Source organism: Salminus brasiliensis, chromosome 16 (assembly GCF_030463535.1).
Source record: "Salminus brasiliensis chromosome 16, fSalBra1.hap2, whole genome shotgun sequence".
Lineage (NCBI taxonomy): Eukaryota > Metazoa > Chordata > Actinopteri > Characiformes > Bryconidae > Salminus > Salminus brasiliensis.
In genome coordinates, this window is record NC_132893.1 from 28943416 (window position 1) to 28961255 (window position 17840).

General features: G+C 41.9%; 1 protein-coding gene across 1 annotated transcript in view; it reads right to left on the reverse strand.

The window, feature by feature from the left end:
* Positions 1-17840, reverse strand: part of il11ra (interleukin 11 receptor subunit alpha) — a 43917-nt gene that overhangs the window by 25975 nt on the left and 102 nt on the right. The window lies entirely within an intron of this gene.

The following is a 17840-nucleotide window of genomic DNA, read 5'->3' on the forward strand; positions in this document are numbered from 1 at the left end:
AACAGCATGCAAATGAGGTTACAGTAATGCAAAGAGTGTGTGTGTGTGTATGCGTTTTTTTTTCTTCCTCAGGGCATCACATCTGCGGGTGTTCACCTATTTACTAGTTTGTTTATCAAATAAACCACTCCTGCCTTATGCCTTACGGTGTTTCTCTGCACACAACGTTGCTCTGCCAAAATGAGCCTACAACCTGTGTGTGGCATGTTTGCGTGGCGGTGCTGGGTACTGCATGGGAGCTGGAACGCCTTGGAACACCTCAACAAGTGAAGTGGGCAGCAGCTGATGATTCAGTGGACTGTGGTCTCGATTGTGACTCACAAAACACTGTAGAGTTGTACCAATGTGTATTATGTAATTATTCATCTTGCCCATTCTCTTCCAGCCATAACATTACAACCACTGAGCGGAGAGGTGAAGAACATTGATTATAACATTGATTATCTGGTCATAAAGGTGATGTGTTGGAGGCAAAACAAAATGGCCAAGAGTAAGAATCTGAGGCACTCTGACAAGGGCCGAATTGTGATGGTTAAACGACTGGGTCAGAAAAAAAAAACATCTCCAAAACACCAGGAAGGTCATGGGAGCCCAAAGAGGTCCCACCTCACAACAAACAGGACTTCCTTGTGCCAGAGTCCATGCATCGACAGGTCAGAGCTGCTTTGGTGGCACACTAAATTAAGTAGGTGGTTTTAATGTTATGGCTGATCTCAGTCTACAAATACACAATTAGCTGGATTCATTAAATGTTTGTTTTTATATCAGAAGATTTTAATGAGTTTGAAGAAGATTTATCATATTAATATTTAACCCACAGAAGCTGCCTCCCTGTCCCGCCCTACCATTATTACACTTTAATTACAAAAGCTCCAAACGAGACGTTGCAAAATGCATGACAGCAAATCTAATTTCAAACTAACTTTCAAGCTAGGAAGCGTCTTAACTTCTAAACCGAGAGAGTGAACGGCTAAGGCTTCCTTGTGCTTAATGCAACAGTGCCATTAGAAATCTGTGGCAAAGGAAAAGCGTTGCTTAGATCAGCGGAATAGGAGCTCTCCAAACCACAGACTGAAGCTGTAATCCATCATTGATTTCAGCAGGAATACTCTGAAGCGCAGCTGAACCAGCATATGATCTCCTAGCTCCTGCTTTAAGGAAAACATACTTTATGCCTAGCAGTAACTCCAGAACCCAACCATCATGAAACCTGAATCAAAGCAACATCCAAACCTGATCCTGTAGTGCAGTATGCAATAACGAAGCGAGGGCGATATGGTAAAAATATTATCTCACGATATTTAAAGACAGTTTCAGGAATATTCTGACTGGCAGGACAAAAACATTCGCAGTGACAGATTCTTAAAATATTCTCCCATTCTGAGCACAGTGATTTCACAGTGATTTCTATTCCAATCTGCTGCACTTCACCTAATTCAACAGCACTAATAATATCATAATAACAAATATTATCACCATTTCAATAAAATAGCATCATATTGCCCACCTCTACCTACCAAAAGTGTTCCAAAGAAGGTCATGAGAGCCCAAAGAGGTTCCACCTCGCACCTTACAGGACTTAAAGGATCTGCTGCTAATGTCTTGGTGCCAAATACCAAAGGACAGCTTTAGAGGTCTGGTGGAGTCCATGCATCGACGGGTCAGAGCTGCTTTGGTGGCACACGAAATGAAGCAGGCACTATCTACACTCTCTTTAATGAAATATGCTGTTGTTTCGTGTCCTTTGATCACAGCCTTTAATCACAATACAACAAACTCTATCATGATTACGATAAAATAGCCTCAAATTGACCATCCCTACAATAAGGCTGGGACAAAAGAATCTCATAAGCAGAAAGAGAGCAGAACAAACAGTCTGAATGTCCACATTACACTCTTCTGAGGTGTTCAGATGCAAGCCGAGATGCCCACGGTAGCACTTTGATCCACTCTGACACCTGGAACTCTTCCAGGTTCCTCATTCTCAAGAATCTGTCAAATTTAGCAGAAAGGTGTGTCCATCCTCAGAACCCACAAAACCAAACCTCCTACCCGCTATCAGACAGTATTCAAACCAGAAGTGACAGCAGAGCACCCTACCTTGCTGAACACCATGCACACCCCCAGCTGCTCTTTACATTATGTGAACATTAACGGAGAAAGTTATAGTACGCTACTTATTATGATGCAGTTTATATTCACTGTTTGTTGGTGTTTATTAGCTATTTATAATAGACCGAATAGACTGAAATCTTTATGATTTATGCAGTTGCCTGCAGTCTAAAAGTGCTGAGGATACCACATATACTTAGAAAAGTATAAAAATATGATGTGAAAGGGACAATACCATGCCTGAGTATTGAGAAGAACCATTTTTGGTACCATAAAGAATAACAATATCTTCATAAATAATTTTTAGCTCCATTTCTTTAAACCTTTTTAAAAACGTATTCATTTTTTCACCTTAAAAAACATCTTTATGGAACCGAAACTGGTTCTTCTATAGCATCCATCAAACAACCATCCGTAGCACCTTTATATGTAAGAGTGTAAAGTTAAGCAGTTGAGAATGAGACTTAAACAAATCCCACTACTGGAACTTCACATGTCCGGAGGTTCAATAGTCTTTGCTACTCTCACTTGTATGAATCACACCCTAAGAACCAGTTCCACAAAGGAAGTCTGCGATTCAAGTCCCGACATTCCACAGTGGACGCACCTGCAGCTCTGAGCGACTCCAGCTCAGTAGGGAGCAGCACTAGTGCCACCCCCGCCAAATGGAACAGTCCTACTTTCCCTAAACCACAAAACTGAACCTCCACACCTAACTGTTCCACCTGGCATGGTATGTACCTGTTCCACAGCACAGACAGTTCTAAACACTGATGAAAAGGCCATAATTCATTGAAATGTCAGGGACATTTCCCACCTGCTCTGTCTTCCAATAAGCATGAGAAACAGCTGGCGAAGGCAAACACGCTTCTGTTAATCCTTGGTAAAAACAAGCCAGGAACAGCTAACGCCCCCACATTCTTTTAACATTTAGCTCAGTGATAGCGAGCGAGAGCGCGAGAGAGAAAGAGAGAGAGAGAGAGAGAGAGAGAGAGAGAGAGCACAACATTATGGGAGCACTATTTGTTTTAGGGGCTCCGGCATGGTTGCACAAACACGTAAAGGTGTTGAAAAGCACTACTGGCACAGTGAGCGGGGGCTGACATAGATTACTGTTGGTCATCAGGCTAAGCGCTACTGAAGGACAAGGTCACTCAAACCATAAATACTGGAGTTCAGTCTCAGTTGTACCAAGGGGAAAGTTCTTTAAAGTAATTTAAGTATCTATGAAGAATTCACTGACTTAGTGTTACGCCTGTGCTGTGATAATCCATGTTTCTTTATAGGCGACCTAGAATGGAAAACTGTATTTGCCTTTGTTTAGTTGAATAATGAGAGCTCTGTATATATGGAAGCATCGAACCGTGAACCTTGAACACTGTTGTCTCTTCATGAAAAGGAAAAACCCAGCATTACCAAAACAGGCCAATTCCAAAACCCCCAAAACTGTTACATAACAGTCTTATATTCTTATATTTATGTCCCCAAAATGTACATACAACAGCGTTCTGATGGCGTTCATTCTCAGGCTGTGCATCAGTAACACTGCTTACCATCGCAATCCAGGCCTTATGACTGTGGCTTTGCCATAGGCCTGATCTGTGGCTGGGGGAGTCAAAAGTGTGGTTTCAGGAAGTGAAAGCTTGGAAAGATATGGATAGCTCATATCTGTGCTAGGCTAAAAGCTAAAACACTAGTCACCTGGCTTTACCATGCTTTCAGCTAGCTACACGCACACTGCAGAACAGGATAACAGCAATACCTGGTAAGGCTCGGCTAAAGTTCGTGCTAAAGTGCTAAAATCAAAGCTATGCCAGGCTATGTAATGCTACACTTTGTGCTATGAGTCCATTCTTTTGGACAAACCTTTGAAACATATTAAAAATCACTGCCGTCTTCCGTACCTTTAGCCGGTAGTATAGCTTTTTCGGTGTGAACCAACAAAGCGCTTTTTTAATACCCATGAATTTGGAAAAAAAAAAAATAAAAATGAGAAGGTGTCCCAAAACCTCTGTCCATATGGTGGAAAAATGATGTAGGTATTAGGTCCTCTGATCGACCTGACCTTTATACACTCCCAAATTAAAATATTAACCTGGCTGAAGACATCTGCCTTCATCAACCCTGGATTCCTGATTTTGCTTTGATTCCTTCACTGAGGCACACAAAAATGATCTGCATGCTCACAGGAGCACCGTGAGGAGAATCTTCAGCCTGCTGTGTGAGTCAGTGAGACAGACTGAGTCATTAATGAGATGAGTAATGAGATACAATTCAGTAAAAGGAAAAAAACACAGATACCGTAGTGCAGATATCCAGCATCGCCTAAACACTCGGCCTTCCAGAACACAATGAAAGCATCACTGAATATTGAGTTAAGGTATCTGTCAAATCGAATCATCTGTCCGATGGTGAAGTTATCTTCCAGTACACATGCGTCACCATACCCATGTCTACCGGTGCCAGTGTTTATATTTGAAGATATTCAATTTACCCGGAACTGTGAGTTTGTGGTGAAAAAAAAGCTGTAACTACACCATGAGCCAATGAGCCAAGCATGCCCCTCTGGGCACAGTGCAAGGGCACTGATCATGTGCTCTAATTAAATAAAGTGTTTTACATGGAATGCTATTCACTGACAGCTCTAAGTGAATGTTATGATACAGTTCCAATATTAAATTATAAAAAGGCTGAGAAGACGGAGAACACAACCACAAGTCCTCATATTTGAATATGCCAAAAATGGGGAAAAAAGAACATCTGCCATCCAGATGGGATCTGCATTTGCATACTGAAATGAACATTTATGAGCCCAAAAGACAGATGAGTGTCAAGAGCCATGGCAGCTATCAGATTTTGGAATGCATACACGTGGATAAGTTTACCACGCATTCTGACTCATCTGACAGCCCGCAAGTTCAGTGGCCATTCTCCAGAAACAGGCTGGAGGGCCGGCCAACAAAATCAAACTAATATCCCGACACTGAGCAAACAGAATTCTTCAGTCAGCCATCATTTACCGTGAGCCCTTGGCCTTCCGTACAGTCCCGTAGTACTGTTTCCGTCCTTAAAATGTTGCTAGTATATGTCATTCTATGCAACATACACTCTTAAAAATAGCACAATAGCAGAACCACTTTTGGTTCCATGAAGACCATCTTTATATAAGGACCTGTGAGTGTGAAGAACCTTCAAATTGGTAAAGAACCTTTACACCTTCTTTAAACCTTTAAAAAAATGTTCTTTACACAGATCTCTTGTTCTTGGTTCTTTATGCAACCAAAAATGGTTCTTCTATGGAATCCCACCTATATTTCTATAAGGGTCTCTCAAAACAGAACTGCTAGTCATTGGACAGCTTAAAAAAATAAAAGCAATTCGTAACACCAGTTTGTGCTTTTTCACAGCTAGGCTTTAACCTTTATTGGAGAACAGCTAATGCTCACCACAGCAACCTATAAATACAGTGTTTTACAATAGAGGGGAGAAAATGACAGAGAGAGAGAGAGAGAGAGAGAGAGAGAGAGGGAGGATGTGGGGTAGAGGACCTGAGGCCTAGGGGGGAGCAGGCAGGCCTAAGAGTAGGACAAACAGCTCAGAGAAGGCTGAGGAATGCAGAAACCCTGCCAGAATACTGAGACTCCATTAAACTCCAGACTCTGCTCAGAGGGCTTGAGAATGTTTAGTAGGCCACGCTTTTCTATCTGCTTTTTGATAACAGGAGGCTGCGTCATTACGGTTTACTGATATAAGGTCACTGTGGACACCACCCACTGCTAGACGTGCCATTGTTAGCTTCTGACTCCTGCTTGTCAGTGTTTGCTTTAAAAGATAATAAAAATGTAACACTCAGCTAAAAGACGAGTGTGAGGGTGGCTTGAAGGCCTAGATGAGTGGACCTTATAGAGGAGATCAAATTCAAGATCAAACATGAATCCGGCATAGTTCTTATTGCTTATTTAAATAAAATGACAGCTGCTTTTTTAATTGATACACTGACTGTGTTAATCCAGACGTGTTCATCCCTGCCTGGGGTTGCCTGATCTCTGCAGAGTCACTTATTAGCACCCTTTCAATGCCAGGCAAGTCCAAGCACAGCCTCCAGTGACTCACGGAGGAACACTTAACGTGATCCTTTTTTACGAGGGAAAATGTGTGGAGGGGTGCTGAAAATAGACAGCATCCCTAATTTGGCACATTCCTGCGCATACAACAGAGCCCAGTGGAAAAAGAAGTGCTTGACATAGGGTAACATCTGTTGGAAGAACACCCAACACACTGGTGACTGCAAAGCAAAACACGCTCCATGGCTTGGCTATTGTGTGTGTCAATCTTGGGCAGATTCGCCCACGTTAGACAGAACTTCTGGACAAAGCAATCGCTGCGAAGGGCATTTACGCCTCTGTTATTACCCTGCAAAAGGTCAGCAGTGGAAGGTGATGAAAAGACGGGCACGGTGATGGAAACTGATTTAGCCTGACCTCGGCCTGCTTAATGAGCCGGGCAAATAGGGAAATATAATGTTCCTGAACTTTAGCGCTTCATATGGCAGGACAATCAGTACCAGGTGCCTCTCCATCAAGTCTGCGAAGCAACATATGCCATGCTAAATATCTGATACGGTCCATGAGCAAAGCCTTATTGCCGTGACCTGGAAACCCTGCAACTGCAGCCTCTGCTACGGAAGAAAAGCGTCCAGGCTTTTTTCTGTCCTGGCACCAAAGTGGTGGAACGAGCTGCCCCTGGATGTCCGAACGGCCGAGTCACTCGCTGTCTTCAAACGCAGACTGAAGACCCACCTCTTCAGAGAGTACTTGGATGAATAGTTCTATGGTCGCCTTATTGTATTGTGTTTAGTAATGTCCAAGCTTAGAGGTATCTTTTGAATTATTAGCCTATTCTAACTAGCTAAGGCTTTCTTGGGAAAATAGCAAAGCACTTTGTAAGTCGCTCTGGATAAGAGCGTCTGCTAAATGCCATAAATGTAAATGTAAATGTAAATGCTACAACATAAAGACGCTTGTACTGCAGAAGCTGTCCCCAAGAAGACGACACAGACGCTGAAAATACCAGTTCACCACGCTCTCCGACACAGGCCACTGCAGCCCTGATCAAGAGGTCTTTCAAAATCCCCTGAAAAAAAAAAAGATCAGATCCCTTCCATATGCCGTTGTATGAACTGGATGAAAACAAGATGCCGGTTTCCCAGAGTCCCCTGCAGCGCAGGGCCACTGAGGGTCTTCAGAGTGAAAAAAGAGAAGGTCGCTCTATGCATCTTCACACAGAGATTTAGAGCATTTCAAAGAAAATAAAGAAGTAAGTAATCTTCCCTTTTGTTTGGATAGGCAAAGCTCACTAAACAATCCAGGATGTGGAGCCGGGTGGGGGGGGGTGGGGGGGGGGGGGGGGGCCATAGACAGCATTCTCTCCTTGTAACTCAAACAAAGACCACCCAGCACTGCACAGATATCTGTGTGGCTTACAGCTGATTGACTTGCAATGCCTGCCGAAATTGCACCCAAGAGCATGGCATTGTTGTAGTTCTCAGAAGAGCTGAGGCTCACCTTCCTTAGTACAGGAAAACAAACCATTTCTTGGACAAAGTGGAAAAAGCGAAGGCTTACTGCTGCTGTTTGTGGACCTACACGTTATACCCAAGTTAATATTTGATACGATGTAGCCTACAATGAATGCTTTCATGGTCTGGCAAGAGTCCTTAGTTAAGCAGTTACCAGAAGAACACCTGAAAGAATTCTGCTGCCATGGGAGCAAGAACTGTACTGAAATGATGTGGCATACATTACTAACTTGCCCTAGAAGGAGTGGAGGAGAAAAGACAGCTGAAGGGTTTGTGGATTCAAGAGACCAACTCCTCTCAAATGACATTTTGCATATAGCATGTATAATTAATAACACATGTGGACTGCTGCGGCTAGGTTTCAGCAGGGAAAAACCTGGGAAGGCTGGAAATGAAATCATGCACCAAGGCCCGCTTGAAGAATATATGACAGCTGCGCAAAGTGGTCCGCTGTCGCAGGGCCGATAAGACCACAACGATCCCAAGGTTGCAGAGCTTACAAATCGCAGACAACGCACCTCACAGCACACCCTTTATGGAGCTCGGACGCTAGAACCGTCCCGGAGGAAGCGTAGGATTATATTTAGCTCAAGCAACAACATCACCACAGAGCAAATAAACAAGTGCGCAAAAGGAAGGCTGGTTGAAGTGGCACAATCAAAGCCTCTGTGCAATACCCCTGCAATAAGAGCAAGTCCTGGTGATCGGCTAGGCCCGGCTGGAAATAGCATACGTCCTTGACCCTTCTGAATGCAGTATTTATACAATCTGACAGTCCCAGACAAAAGGCTGCGCTGGAACATCTGCCATGTGCGTCAAATGATCCGCTGCATTTACTGGGACAAAGGTTCTGGATTTCTGGTCAATGGATTTGAAGCGCCCATTCATTCTGAGGTTACAGCTCAGACAAAGGAGGACTTGCCAATGTTATGGAGCTTCCGCGGGAAAGAGACATCAGTTTTAACATGAAACGGGCTGGTCATGCAGGGGATAAGGCCGTGAAGCAGCACTCTATACTCGAGCTATCGCGGCCTCTCATCCAAAGACCCTGGAATTTCCTTCAGGCGCTTGCCGGGACAAGATGGCTACCAGATGCCAGCTATTCACGAAGCTTTGGCTGCTTTCCCGGGATAGTTGCAGCCTCAGCCAGTTGTGCTAGAAGCTAGACTGTGCTCGAACACTTAACTTCTCTTTACTCATCACAGGATTAAACAAAAAGAGGAGAAAAAGTATCCAGACTGATTGACTTCCTTGTTCCACGGCTGAAGACTTGGCCAGAAGGCTTGATTACAAATCTTACAAGGCATAAGCCTGCAGCTGGGAGTCAGCAGAGCCTTTCATGGAAATGCAATCGTTCGGAGCGCGCTGATCTGTCGGAAGGAGCAGCGGTAATTTACATCAAGCGAGAGGCCAGTGTAAAGCAACGACGTGAGTCACACTTACACCAAACTTGGAACCTCTCGTTGACTCAACAGGATCGGTGGCCTGTGATGCTCGGCAGAGGCTGACAGAAATGCTGCTTCTCGCTGCAGCAGGGCCTCACTGACAATGACAGCGCTAGCCCGCTCCAGTAGACAACCAGGCTCAGCAGCTTGGCATTTAACATGGCGCCATTTTTACTGCTGCACGTAATTACAGGGGCGGTCAAGGACAAAGCTCCCTCCGACATGCTACCACATCATGAAACTTAGAAGGTCCACAACACAAACATGTCATCCGTTCTTAAGCGATTCAGATCTATGTCAGACTTCACTAGGCCGCCTGGCAAACATCAGATCCGTGGAGTTGAGCTGGAACATCTCTTGCCTTTGTAACGTAATTGGCATGAGGAACATGAGGAGCTCACTCTCTGCTGGCTCCTTCGATTTCAATTCTGTGCCAAATGAGTCACGGGGAGAGAGAAAGGGCCCAGGGGTTAGTTGTGAGAAGGTTTGAATAAGTTGTAACATCCTCGTCTTTCTTTGGCATTGCATCAAGTACTGTCTGGGTAGCACTCCGAAAGAACCCACCGTGGTTTCACTGTCTGTAAACCAACCTAGGTTTATATGCTGCTGGTTCCGAGGTAAGTCCCAGTCCATTCAGCAGGTAGCAGACTTGTTTGGAAGCTTACAGGTGCCTGGAGCTCTTTTGTATATGACTCCCATACAAGAGGAGGAGGCGGGGTGGGGGGCACTCTCTCCAGAAGATAAAGTACTCTGCCCCCATGAGTCATAGATGCTGGGAAGAGCCTGAGTATTCTATTACCACTGTTCCAACTTGCACGGCTCACGCACAGCTTCAGCCACAGACACGTCTGGAGCGCGAAGCTCCGAACCCTCTGCAAACAGAACAATGCTTTAGCACCGCCACTGATTCGAGCTCAATCTACCTGAGGTTTATTCTTGGTCTGGCTATGCACACCTTCGTGTGCTCTGTCCCTGAAGGGATTACGGCCACTCGTGACTCCTTTTGGCGCTCTAGCGGGAGAGAGATCTGTTAGAGATAAAAGGCTTTGGGCTGATCAAAGGAGAAGCCATGGAAGGCCTCAGCCAAGGCCGAAAATATCCCGCTGCCTACTCTTACAAACAGCTCTCAGGAGAAAACCTTAAATGGTGTGTGCTTTAAACGGGATACGGGTTAGTTTGTTCATCTTTGAGGCAATGGAGGCAAGCCTGACAGACAATACACCTTTAGGAAGGTGTCTGTTATTTTACAGTCCAAAACAATGGATCATTTTTAGATAAAAAAAAACTGCAATTCTAACTAGGGATGTCCCGATCAAGGTTTTTCACCCCCAATCCGATCCGAGTCTCTTAATGCTGACTACCAGCCAAACCCATCTTTGTGTTTCTATAAATAATACAGCCCCACAGCTTACGTTAGATTTGCTAATAAACAGTAAACACCAGTGAAATTACTATTTTTAATAAACATTTTCTGTAATCAGACACTGATTTACTTTGGTCGGTAGCAACTTTTTAAATGACTGTTTTAAACTCTATAGTGTTTAATCTCCTACAGTCCAGTCTGACTGACCTACCTGACCATTCAGCTCCTAGTTTCTTGACAACTCTGCAGTTCAATCACTTAGTGTGTGTGCATTAGCATTGGCCTCCTCCTTGCTCCATTCAGAGCTGGTTTAGAACCAAATAAAAAAACATGTGGTTCTCTTACAGGTAGAACAGAGCACTTCCACCATAGTTTGGTTTCTAACCAGGCATTATTCAAGAGTAAAGAAGGGATGGGAGTAACGCTAGATCTTCCAAAATGGAGATAATGAATTAAATATCTTTGTCTTTGCTCAATCTGGAAAAAAAGAAATGGACAGAGTATTGGGTATTTGACTCAGCCAGACTCAGTCTAGATCCTTTGCTTTTACCACTGTGTTCCAGCAGAGCGTCTTCTGGCATCCTCCTTGCACCTTAAACGGACATTATTTAGTGATTGCTGTGGCGCAACAGATAACACCACTACCTGGCACTGAGCTATCTCACCATGTGGGAGACCAGGGTTTGATTCCCGGTCTGGGTGACTATGCTGCGCTACACCAATAAGAGTCCTTGGGCAAGACTCCTAACACTACACTGACCCACCTCTGTAATACGAGTTACCTTGTAAGTCGCTCTGGATAAGAGCGTCTGCTAAATGCCGTAAATGTACATTTCCAGCCCGCAGCAGTGATTAGCATTCTCCGAAGGTAACCAAGCAGTTTTACTTCAGTGTGGCATTATTATTACAGTGGAACATGAAAACGTAAGAGGATATCTGTGGTTCTAGTATTTTGACTGAGCCTGAGATGCTTTTCTTCAAGCCTAAACCTTGGGGGAAATATACTCCCATCATATATTCTCTCTTAAATTTGGTTAAAAAGAAAACTACTGCAGAAAATGTCCAATTCGCTCACTAAAGCCACATTTTATATACACTGTTTACTAAAAACAGTGTATATAAAGTATAGTATTAATTAGCAGCACATTCTACCAAGGTTGTGTGACTGTATTACCTACAGAAACCCACAACAGAAGAACAGATCTGTATCGGCAGGTACTCAGTATTAAAGTAATCAGATTGTGGGGAAAAAATTATTGTGGACATTCCTAGTTAGAACAATCAGAAACCAAACACCCAAACTGGCCCGTCCTACACACTATGTTCCATGTTCAAGCCTCAAGACAAAGTGGATAAGCCTGTCCTCCCGGCCACCTTCTATATCCAATTTAAATCCCAGTAACAATATTATTCATTCATGTTTTCATACTGTATTAAATGCTAATTATAACTGATAATGAGGACATAGCAAAATGATGAATACAGGATGTTCAGAGAATACCCTTCAAAACCCCCACAAAACCTGTTCTGGGGTTTACGCTGTCTGGTTACACTACTCCATTCAAAACGAATGCTATTCAAGCAAGTCGTACAGGCATGCCATAGGTATCGTACAGGCATAATGCTGTTCGAGGTCAAGTCGGGTCAAAGATTTGGACTGAAGAACGAAGTCATTAAAGACCGGCTTCTATTAGGCCTAGGCCAATCAAGAGTCAATCAATCTGGTGGATGTTTTACAAGTAAGAAAGGATGTAGAATTTTATGCACGGTAATGCACAAGAGGACATCTAGCCAGTGGACGGTGAGGCCAAGTTACTCATACAGTGTTGCTGCACCACTGACCACAGTGTACAGTGTATCAACCCTCACAAAGCCACATAAGTGTGTTGCCCTTGGTGCCTTCTATACTGTGGGCAGAAAAGAACCAGATGAAACCAAAAAAACAGGCTTGGGCATGTTAATGATATTTAGTTGGAGCCTGATGTCCACGGCGGTCCACCCTCTGATGCATGCACATACCCAAACTATGCAGATATACCGTAAATCAAAGTAATTCCAAAAATGCAATTTTGCTAAATGAATACATACCGGTTAATCAGGTCTGCCACCCATGTCCTCCAGCGTACCGGAACCCGAAGATTAAAAATGCCACATGTTTATATACAGCAGCATTTGCTGGTCACTAATTCCAAAAGGAATTGCAGGGGGGGAAAATACTGGTACGAATTAGACGTACCTGATGTGGGACAATGATTACCCTCTGTTCAAGCCACTACGCAACACGACAGGTTGCACGTGCAATTAATTTTGTGTGATAGACAACGCTTTATGTGCAGTATGTCTGTCCTCTTATTTGCCTCTTCTCTGTGGTTTTTTCCATGTCTGAAATATAAAATTATCACATTACCAAATATGAAGCTAACAGTTCTCAGATGATAGTATACGTGTCCAAAATTGAAATGCTGAAATTATACTGTGGCCAAGCCCAAACCACCTTAACTCCTTAAACACTAAAGGTCTGTATGTGGGCCCATACTGCAGTTCCTCGCCCTCAAACAACAGAGGTTACATATTGTGTCATAGCAGTTACTGAATCATTTAAAGCAGATGCTACATCAAATAGAGTAAACACTGAATCAGTTATTGTAAATATTACAGTTATCAGTTAAAGTACAAACAGAATCATTTACAGCAGTCACTGATTCATTTTAGTAGGTTGTGGGATCATTAATAGTAGATGCTATACCATCTTTAGCAGACACAGAATCATTTATAGCAGTTACTGAATCATCTATAGTAGACAGTATATAATTTATAGTAGATAAAGGATCACTTATAGTGGATAAAGGATCATTTATAGCAGTTACTGAATCATCTATAGTAGACGGTATATCATTTACAGTACATAAAGGATCACTTATAGTGGATAAAGGATCATTTATAGCAGTTAGTTAATGAATCATTTCCAGAGGTATATTATATAATATTCAGATATATTATTCATGAAATACAGAATCATTTATAAGAGTTACTGAATCATTTATAGTAGACAATATATCATTTACAGTAGATAAAGGATCACTTATAGTGGATAAAGGATCATTTATAGCAGTTAGTTATTGAATCATTTCCAGAGGTATATAATATTCAAATATATTATTCAGTAAATACAGAATCATTTATAGGAGTTACTGAATCATTTATAGTAGACAATATATCATTTATAGTAGAAAAAGGATCATTTCTAGCTGTTACTGAATTGTTTACAGAAGATGATATATCATTTGTAGTAGATAAAGGATCATTTCTAGAAGTTACTGAATTGTTTACAGAAGATGATATATCATTTGTAGTAGATAAAGGATCATTTCTAGAAGTTACTGAATCGTTTATAGTACACAATTTATCATTTATAGTAGATAATGGATCATTTATAGCAGTCATTGAATCATTTATAGCAGATACAGAATCATTCATGGTAGTTAGATACTGAATCATTTCCAGAGGTATATTATATATTATTCAGATATATTATTCAGTAAATACAGAATCATTTATAGGAGTTACTGAATCATTTATAGTAGATAAAGGATCATTTATAGCAATTACTGAATTGTTTACAGAAGATGATATATCATTTGTAGTAGATAAAGGATCATTTCTAGAAGTTACTGAATCGTTTATAGTACACAATATATCATTTATAGTAGATAAAGGATCATTTATAGCTGTTACTGAAACATTTATAGTAAATACAGAATCATTCATGGCAGTTCGTTACTGAATAATTTCCAGAGGTATATTATAAAATATTCAGATATATAATTCAATAAATCATTCAGAATCATTTATAGCATTTTCCAAATCATTTATAGTAGAAAAATAAATCATTCATGGCAGTTACTGAATCATTTACAGAAGACGATATATTATTTAGTAGATTCAGAATCATTTATAGTAGATGCAGAATCATTTATATCAGTTACTGATTCATTTATAATACTTACTGAATAACAGGTCTCAAACATTAAACTGAAAGTAAGCCTGGGGTTTAAGCTGTTAAAAAAGCCAGCTTTTAGACACATTCGGAATACAAAAGCGAGAATTATGGATTCAATGTGTGTGTTTGAGTGAAGGAAAAGAGAACAGTGGATTTGATACACTGCACAAAGGTAAACACGCCCTCCAGAGCAGGACCTATGTTGCATTGCAGACGTGTTTTCTGTGACCGGGTCATTAATTAAGCTGATAACATTACAGCAAGAATCATTTCTTGAATGCAGTTTGACATCGCCATGCTGAAATAACTCACCATGAGAGTGGACATCAAAGGCCTCAACTGGAAGCCTCCAATTTTGCCTAATTACCCTGGTTTCCATTCGCAGAGCTTTCCAGTGTCTGACACTTTAAGCTCATAAACAATGCTCTAACGAAGCTGCACTTTTTCACGGTGACTCACCGCTGTCTCCATCCATTCTACTCGTTATTTCTTAGAACACCCATCAAAACCACTTCGGAGGACACACTGCACACAAGTAATGAGTGGTGATGTCACGTGATGAAGTTTACGGTATTTCATGAGCAGTTTGGGCAGCAGGGCTAATCGGGAATAATAGAGAATTTCTTGAACAACAGCAGCTCTAAAAATGAAATCCCGTCTTGGGCCTCCCACAATTTTAATCCCGTTAGGTGCCCAGAACACAGCGTGGTGTCAAGTTGGCAGCAGACTCCACTCATTCCTTTAAACGAAGCCCCTTTTCTCCTGACAGAGCTCTGTTGAGTTTCATTTAAAACTGATTACAGCCACTCTCCCAAAAGTGTGCTGAAAGTTGAGCTGGAAATGAATGTTTTCAGTGCACAAGAAATTGGACTTGGCAAGTCGGTAAACTGACAAGGATTCGGTTCCTAAGGCTTGGGATGAGAGCCAGAAGCTTCAGCAGAATAAGCCACCAAACTAAACTCCATCTTGTGGCAAATTAATTGGCAGGTAGGCTTTTCTCTTACTCGAAGTTTCTAAAAACCCAAAGGTCTTGTGTTTGCATTCCTCGCTGTGCAATGGTCCACGCATCTTCCACTTCGGAGCTAAGGAATGCACATCTGGAGAAATGTTCCCCACATGTATATATTTTCCAATGACAGCTACTCTACGAGAACACCGAGAACGTTTCTCAAGTGTGCTCGGAAAAGCCAAAGCAATATGAAAAACTGACCAGATCTACAAACAAGCTGTAAAGCTCTGAGGTTTTGTGACGAGCTAGCGAACCCTGCTGAGGCAGGGGTTTGTATGCAACATGGCTTCGACACAAAGGTTTCGACTGTTTCCAACACACTGAAAGTCCAAAAGCTCACAGACTGATTATAAGAATTAAGCGATCTGTTCCTACCGAAGCCTGAAAGGTTCAAAACAATCCAGCCCTGTGCTCTCGGAGAGGCGCTGGAACAACAGTCAACAGTCTGGCTGATGGGACTGAACCCCTATGCAGGTAAAGCAGAGAAAAACAATGCAGGGGAGACATAAACAAAGCAGCCATGAGGGCACAGCTCTGACTTCAGCCTACCCTGAGACCACACAGCGCCCAGCTTCTCTGCTCAACTAGTGTAAGCGACCAAAAACATATCATTATTTCTACACTAGACATACACACACACACACACACACACACACATATACTGTGCAGAAAGTCTAAGGTCTTAGAGTGCTATTAAGATGACTTATCTGAGCAGTACATTTGTTTCCACCAGTAAAAACTGGTCAAAACTAGAACGCTGAGATGAATACACATAAACATCAGTAAGAGGAAGAAGAAGAAGATGCAGAACTTCGTGTTCTCATCAGTAAAGCTGCTGATAAGTCTAAAGAACACAGGGTCTTAGAGGTACTACAGGTTTGGTCCCTGGCTTATCTGGACCTGGTTTCCCAAAGTCTTACCCAGGGCAGAGAGAGTGGTCAGTGTGATGCTCACTTGACCATTTAAAAATCACCCCTGTGCTCAGAAGCTTTTGAGGAACCCAGCTCGGATCAATTCCCCCATCGGTTCTGCCTCACCTGATTTCATTTAATGAAGGATGAACTAGGTCTTGTGTGAAGACACAATCAAAACCTACTCTTTATTTGTATGTATTCTTATATTGGTAGATTTTCAACAATAAAACTTTACTTCCTAAGACAGACCTAACCGCAGTGTTGATACCATTTCAACCGATGGAGAGAGAGAGTTTATTGTGATGCTCGCTCTACCATTTTAATAATCATCTTTGTGGTAACACACGTACTTGAAACCCCGCCCAACTAAACAGATTAACATATATATATACACACACATACATACACACACACATATATATATATATATCAGAAATTCAAGAATGACATGAAATGTGATCAGGGGTGCCAAAAGTTATGACTGTATATGTGTGTGTATATATGTCATAACTTTTGGCACCCCTGATCACATTTCATGTAATTCTTGATTTTTTGATATATGTGTGTGTATGTATGTATATATGTGTGTGTGTGTGTGTGTGTGTGTGTGTATATATATATATACACATACACATATACAGTCATAACTTTTGGCACCCCTGATCACATTACAATTCTTGAGTTTCTGAGATACAGTAAGTTCTTACAGTAAGTGATCTTCTGCACGTGTTACTACAAACCTACTGTTTAATTTCTGATTATTATTTTTTTTTACAAATAAAACATAATATAAAATAACCATTTATATAAAAAATATATATTTATGGGTCATTTAATATGTTAAAAGTGTGTTTCCAATAAAGTAGCTAGCTAAAGTCTCATACACAGACAATACCATATCAGAAGTAAAGGTGCTGCAACAAAACCAGTAGATAAGCAGATTAATTAATGAACGAATTCATTCATTATTATTTTCACGTGAGCTTCAGGTTAGTCCACTTATATATCCATCTATTGACTTAGCTCTCTCCTTCCAGTCTCCAGCTATCCTTCCAGGTGCTGTCCTGTTTTACTTAGCCAGAGCTTTTCTCAGCTTTCCTCCAACTAATACATTAATGACTACAGATGAGTCCTCATTTTCTTCTGCATTTCTAACAGAGAATGGGCGCCTGGAGCCATGGAGGAGCTCATCCAGCTGAACAAGCAACCGAGGAGGAACCTTCTCAGACCTTCTCAGACCTTGGTAGGAGAGCAGCTTATGAAGTTCTGCGTGTATTCTACCTCCAGAAAGCGACTCTTCTCCTCTGGGAGCAACTCGAACAGAAGTCTCGCTTTGGGAACCCGAACTTTCCCTTCTCGTTAAGCAGTACTTTCGCTTTTACCGCTCAGCGGCAGAGTTCAGCCTCTGTTAAAGGTTAA